Here is a 6000-nt window from a genome sequence, read left to right as displayed (position 1 = left end):
CACAAAACTAATGTTGGTTTGGTTTTGGTTTTCTCTCCCATCTCTCTCTGCTAGATGAGAGTAAAAAGCAGTTTTAAGGAGACATGTGCTTTTGATTTCCAGACCACTTGAAGTCTTCCATCACTGTTGAAATGCCAACATAGAGTACCGTGGCTGGCAGCGGTAGAAGTGACTGCACAGAACCTTTATCTGTTCAGTTATACACACTTATCAGCTTTGCTGACACCAAACAAGACCATTACTGTAGGTGTGGGGAAGTGAGAAAGAAGGGATATTGGGCTTGATGAGAAGTCTTGGTGAAAGAACTTGACTGCCTGTCTCCAACCACAGATACCAGCATTTTTACACCAATTTCTTTTTCATTTCCAGAAAAAGTGTTTCACAGTTTTGCATAGTAATATGAAGAGACTTGAATAAGTAGCTTCCAACTGTGGTATTTGCTCTAGATTTTGTTTTTTCCCAGAACTTCATGTAGCCGCAGATGGCATATTTATGGGATCATAGAATGGTTTGGGTTGGAAAGAACCTTAAAGACCATCTAGTTCAAACGCCCAAATTTCCTCCCTAACCCTTTGTTTCCCGCCCTCTAGCCAGGGGCGGGCACACCTTCCACTAGACCAGGTTGCTCCAAGCCCCATCCAGCTTGGCCTTGAACACTGCCAGGGATGGGGCAGCCACAGCTTCTCTGACCAACCTGTGCCAGGGCCTCAGCACCCTCACAGGGAAGAATTTCTTCCTAATAGCTAATCTAAACCTACCCTGACTCCAGGTGCCTCTTAACACAGCAGCCCTGTGCTTGTTTACCTGAATATAAAAGATGGATTTCAGTTACAAACTCTGTAAGTGTTCTTCATGTTGTGCCTCCAGTGTTTGAAGCTAAAGCAACAGCAAAGGAAACTTTTACCATTTAAATAATTTTTGAATACAGGGTATACAGCTAAAAATTCATAACAAAACTGTCAATGAATTCACAAGTAACAAATTATTTAGGTTTCACATTCTTGCTTAGCATTAATAACTTCCCAGCTCAAGTGTAAAGATAAGTCTTGACCACTGTTTGATTTCCATAAAAATCTTTGCTATGAAAAGTTGTATATAGTTTACTCAGAATACTAAGAGATTTATTTTAGCGCTCATTCTGACATCCTTATAAAAGCAAAGCTGAATTTCTGCTTCATGTGCATTTCAGACACACCTGGCGTATTTGGCTTCACCTTATTTTGGAAGATGGAAGGAGATTGTTCAAGAATGGGGATAGAACTTCTATAGATCAATCCTGAAACCATGCCACATTGATCAGTAAATAAAAAAATTCTGTATTTGGCAGCACAAATTTCTGCTTCATGACAAGACCAGGAATTGGATGGACACACTAACAGCTAAAGAAAAAGCTGAATGGCAGCACCACAAAACATACTTTGGGAAGTAACTTACTGACTTTCGGCGATCGTGGTGGTATTCTCACAGTTTTATTTCAGCTTGTACGCCACTTGCGTATAACAAATGTCCACAGCAGCATTCATGCTTTAAAAAAAGTTCAGGGTGTTCATTCCTTACTGAAAGCTTAGTCTACATTGGTAGATAAAGCTATAAAAAAGAGTTAATTCAATCCACAGTCACCCTTTCTGTTTACCAAGCTACTTTTATTGCGCTCCACCTATCATAAAAAATAAACCCCTCCCTGAGCCACCCCAAATTCCCAACCCACCCATCAGAAATAGTTTTTTTAAGTCTCTGCTGTTTAGCTGCAGAAGGTAGGGACAATTCTGATGGCAAATCCTGCTGACAAAGTCGTGCTTCTCTGCCGCATGCAGACCATGTGTTAGCACAAGCATCCCTAGCTATTGCAAGGTCAGCAGTATCACCGCAGGTTAAAACCAAAAGTCGTTGCTTGAGGACAATTTGATGCAATTAGTTATAATTAACCATGTTTTGTTAGTTACTTGAATGGTTTCACTAATGCCAGTGTTGAGAGGTCCTCCAAAGAGAGGAAAGTGGCTCAAGAGTCAGGCAGTGCAAAAGTCAGTCAAATACTTTGGGAGAACTAGAGGAGGGGGGACAGGTTCCAATGGGAAGTAATTTAAGTCTGATATTTTTCAATGTTAAGCTTTTTGTCACTTCAGCTTCCATCCTTCACAGAAGGTTACAAAACCCGTGGCTCACTTTTCTGTGTTTTCTCAAAATCCTCCTCCTGCAGGAGCACAGCCGGATATATCCACTGTCCCCCACTGCTCTGCAAATAACTGGTTGAACCAGTTTCCCAGAGAAAGGCCAGTGGGGAGCCTCAGGGCAGGACAGAGAGCCACTATGTCAGCAACAGGAGTACTGTTGCAGTTTTTAGTGCCTCCATCTGTTTCTCTCTCCGCTCTTGCAGAGGCTGCAGCAGTGACACCCATCTGTCCCCTGCAAAGGCTAGCGGCTTCGCCTGTGTTGATGCAGACCACTCACAAGAGGAACGTGAACTAGTCTGTATAAATATTTGGATGCTAAAAGCCAAAACTGGTACAATCAGCCTTTTCCCTTGGCAGAAGTAATGCTGAGCATCAGCAACTTAACTCCGCAAAGGGGAATGACGACAGTAAACCAGTACTTAGATAAAAGCCTTCTTCAGGAGTACTGTAATATTTTCTGTGGTTTTTACTTTTGGAATGTTCTGCATGCTGCAAGGGGCAAGAGATCCAAGAACTAATACGTACCTCCACTCTGGAAATGGTCCGAGTATTCACAGAACAAGCTTCGATTTTCAAGCAGTGAAACAATCAACCCTCTTAAATCCTATACTCATCTGCAGCTGCCTATCAATTTAAAACACTTTCAAAGGCCATTATCAGAAGACTGGGACTGCAGCCCTGCCCAAAACAGCACATTGGTTTCTACACTGATTACCTTTACCTTGGATTCTTAAGAAGCCTGCAGACAACAAATAGAATAAATGTTTCGCTAATACTGAAGTGGATTGAATTGTTGGAGCAGTAATTGACTTGCATTTTTCCACTTTGATTTACTATCCTCAATCTCCATTACTCAGCCCAGCCTTGATCCTGACGATGAGCCTGAGGAACACAGGACAGGAGGGAAGCTCTTGAACCTAAAATGCATTTTCTCATCTTTGCAAGACAATGATAAATTTTAGACCAAATTCAATTTGAGAAGTAGTCAGATTATTATTTCCTTTTCCCACAGCATATATACAGTTATGTGTAAGCTGATAGAAGTCGACTTTAAATATCAGGCTTTCTTTTTTGACTATTTTGTATCCATGTGTTTCATCAACTTTGTTTTGTACCTTACGCTCCCTGCTCTGAGCATGTATTTGTATAGTAAGCATGGCCTAACAAAAACATGGATAGCAAGAAGATAAACACACCAAGCTCTCACATCAACAAACCAACCAACCACCTCTTCATCCACAGAGCATCTAATCTTTGTGCAGATACTGAAAAATTATCACAGGGAATTAGGGAGGAGGTTGTTTTGTGACCTTCGAAGTTGAGTGCTACTAGGAAGAAATGCTGATATATAAAGTGGCTTAAAATAAAAAATACTAAGTGTAGGCCTTCTAACAAGCACATTAATACCTTCTGCATCCCTCCTCTCCTTTGTGTCGGATATTGTCAGATTGTTGGTGACAATCTAGTAGCATGTTTGAGTAAGCTTTCCTTTTTTCCTAAAACTCAATTTTTCCTAAAAAAAAAACAACCAAAAAACCAACAACCAAAAACCCAAACAACAACAAAAAAAAAAACACCCAACCAACCAAAAAAAAACCCATCAAACCAAAAACCCCCAAACCCAAGAAAACAAAACAAGAAAAACCCCAACACTAAAAACCGAAGCCCTGTAACAAACCAATTTGTTTTCCTCTTCCATCCATCTAGAAGTATCCATCACTGACTGTGTTCCAAAGTAAAGACTGCAGCTACTACACCAGATCCATAAAATCTTCTCTTTAATACTTCAGTAAACATCCCTTTGTTTCCTGCCTTGGCATTCAGGGAAAAGAGAAAGGCTGTTGGGTAAAGGTGAATTTTATTGCAGTGACAGCCACATGAAAAGGCCATCAAAAGACACATTTCCAACCAAACACTTATCTGTGCAGACTAGCAGTTTTGAAATTACAACAACAAATACATTTTTACCCCTTCATACATTTGGTTTCTCAGCTTGTGGATGGTAACTGTTATGTGCGAGGCTCCTAAGGAAGATATTTTCATAGTACCAATAGAACTAGCAGGTAGCTGAAGTATTGGTGCACTGGGTGAAGCCAGGGTGTAAGCCAAATGAAGCACAGGTGCTTAAGCTGCCTTCAAAGCCACTTAGTACAAACTAAGGGAGTTTTTAACTATTCCTCCACAATTTCAGAATATATAACCTGTTATCAAAGCCAAAGGATGGAGGGTGATAGCCAAAGGAACATTTAAATTTAGAAAATAAGCTAACCACATATTCTCTCAATTATAGTTTGGCAAAGGAGGGTCACAAAAAAAACAAAGGAACTCTACTCTTCCAGGTATCACTTCTAACATGGGTTCCCTTTGGCCATCCTGACCTCTAAATCCAACTGGCTGTAGCTACTCGACTGCCTGACAAGCTCTGGTCTTCCAGTCTTTCAACTGGGGCACATTTTGCTTGCACAGATGAGTCTCCTTCTGGGTAAAGGGTACAGAAAAGGTGTATAACCCATCTTTAAGTCAGCATAGGTAGTAAAAAAAAAAATCAGCCACGGTGCAGACGCAGGTCTGGGAACTCTGAATCACTCCCATTTTGGGGTTTCAATTAATAAATAGTCTGCATAGTGACAGTAGAGTCTCTTTTGTTTTTCTTTCTAATTATACCCTCCTTAGGCTTGGGCTGAAGGCAGGCTGATAGAGGAGTAAAAATTGGTCCTAAGCTTCTATACTCTTTGGGCAGGGGTTACATTTCCTGGGAAACATCCAAACAAATATGGCACTGTAAAGAAAACAAACAGTCAAAAGAACCAGGAAGCAAATTCAGCACAGTGCTCTTCCAAAGGAGAGCACCACAATATATCAAGAAGCAGCATTACTGGTTAAATCTTCAAATTGCTTTTTGAAAGCAGATCACAGCTACAGTGCTGTACATTACAAATGCAAATATATGACATATAAAAAGTTTTCTATGCAAAATAATCCTGCTTCCAGTCCACATTTTTCTATGCCATTTACTGCAAGCGTATATTAAACTTTGATACATTTGCTTACAGACAGTTTATTGCCACAAAGGTAAGTTCTGGCAATCTTAGCAACAGAACACAGTTTAGTAGCAGTTAATAAAATACTTTTACAGTAATTAAGATCTTAAACTTCCATTATAAGGAAAAAAACCCAAACAAAACCAGTGATGCAAGTTGTCCACTACATTCAGAAGTACAATACTTGAGTTTTACTAAAAACCAGTGAGCATGCAACTCAGACTTGAAAGAAGTTAATAAGGAACTGGTATTTAATACAGCCAAGTATATATGTCACTTGCATATTTATTCACAGCTTAACAGCATTAAATAATCTACAGTTCTGAAATATGTGCATTTTAAAAGGAATTTGTCACAGCTCCTCAGTGATAGCCAAGCAGACATCATGCAGAAGAGACTAAATCACATCAGCTGCAAACTGCATTTGAATTAAGACAAAGTTGTACCCTTTCACTTATGTGCTTCCATTGTTAAAAATCACAGCAGGAGAATGACTTGCACTTATTTTCATGCATGATTCAAATCTCTCCTGTTGCCTTGTTTTGGCATTCTTTTGAGTGATGTTAACCAAATTCAGCTGTGAATAAGTAGTTAGAATTCAGCATCCCAGACTGACAGCAAATTGTGAATGTTGAAGATATGGTAATTATTTCAAAAGTCTAAACTTAGCCTCACGTTTGCTATCTACATTTCCACGCTACAGACACCCAAGAGTCTTATCCCCTCTCTACTATTTATCAGTTTTGTGAGCTGAAAGTCCACAGAGAACGTTTTCACCAGTAGCACAA

This window comes from Nestor notabilis, unplaced genomic scaffold (assembly GCF_000696875.1).
Source record: "Nestor notabilis isolate BGI_N333 unplaced genomic scaffold, ASM69687v1 scaffold13723, whole genome shotgun sequence".
NCBI lineage: Eukaryota > Metazoa > Chordata > Aves > Psittaciformes > Psittacidae > Nestor > Nestor notabilis.
The sequence above is the reverse complement of the archived record's forward strand: the minus strand, read 5'-3'. Positions refer to the sequence as shown.